Genomic DNA, 995 nt, shown 5'->3' with positions numbered 1-995 from the left:
AAAAAAAAAAAAAAAAATGCAGCCAGAACGCTGCTTGGTGCCTAACATGGCAGAAAGCCAGGAGTGGTGTGGCCACCCCAGGTCTGGGCACTGCGGGGCACCGGGACTCCCAGGGCGCCGACAGGCACTCACCCTGCTCCAACGGGATGCGGGACTTGCTCAGCGGCACAAAGAAGATCCCAGCACGATCTGGCAAAACCCAACTTTCCACCCTTCTCGCCAGGGACGCCAGATACGTCAACAGAATCCATCTTTCGGAGGGCCTGGAAGGCGCCTGGTTTTCCTGGCTGGGGCAGAATGGCAGATACCGAGACAAGCCCGGTGCGGTGCCCGGGCACGGAGCGCACTGCGTGCCGCCCTCTCTGCCCAGTGCCAGAGCGGGTGGCGGCCCAAAACCTACTTCGGGGCCCCCGCCCCACCGGCTGGCGCCGCCTTCCCGACTGTCCCCGGCCGGGCCAGCCAGTGCGTTGCGCTGGCCAGCGGGAGCCTGGCCTGGGCCAGCCGCACAAGTGCTAGCCTCGACCCGCGTCCCCGCCCCCGCCCGGCCCTCTCCGCTGGCCCTGGCCTCTGGGCGCCGTCCTGCCCCCAGGAGCAGGCAGGCCCCTCCCCGGGCTCGCGGCCCCGCCAGGCGCGCCCAGCCAGGCGCACCCCCTGCGTCCTGGTGGCAGGTCCTCCTGGGGAGGGCGGGGGTGACCCCGACCCGCACCGGGGTGCCGCAGCCGCTACCTCGGAATCCGGGCCGCCGCCTCCAGGAAGCCACTGGGTGGACGATAGTGTGGGAACTCTCTTGGTCTGGCCTCGCCGCCGCTGGGCGCCTGAAGGGGGTGCACAGCGATGGGAGCCTCTGTCGCTGCTGTCACCGAGCCGCTGTCGCTGTCGCCACTGCCGGTTGTGTGTGTGCGCGTGTGTGCCTGTGTCCGGGGGAGAGTGTGTGTCTGCGTGCAGCGCCTGGCCTTTACTATATACACCAAGGGGTGGGAGGAGGCGGGGAAAGG

The 995-nt window shown here is 68.9% G+C and overlaps 1 protein-coding gene across 2 annotated transcripts in view; it reads right to left on the bottom strand.

Moving 5' to 3' along the window:
- Rai2 (retinoic acid induced 2) overlaps positions 1–989 on the bottom strand; it is a 71,166-nt gene extending 70,177 nt beyond the window's left edge. The window contains exon 1 of one of the 2 annotated variants that reach the window (XM_031370555.1): positions 727–989. The gene's annotated coding sequence lies outside the window, so the exon portion shown is untranslated. Of the gene's footprint in view, positions 1–132; positions 494–726 lie in introns of those variants that run through there. The other variant, XM_031370563.1, reaches the window with a different exon arrangement.
- Positions 990–995: the final 6 nt, after the last annotated feature.

The sequence above is a fragment of the Mastomys coucha genome, chromosome X (assembly GCF_008632895.1).
Source record: "Mastomys coucha isolate ucsf_1 chromosome X, UCSF_Mcou_1, whole genome shotgun sequence".
NCBI classification, from domain to species: domain Eukaryota; kingdom Metazoa; phylum Chordata; class Mammalia; order Rodentia; family Muridae; genus Mastomys; species Mastomys coucha.
The sequence above is the reverse complement of the archived record's forward strand: the minus strand, read 5'-3'. Positions and strand labels throughout refer to the sequence as shown.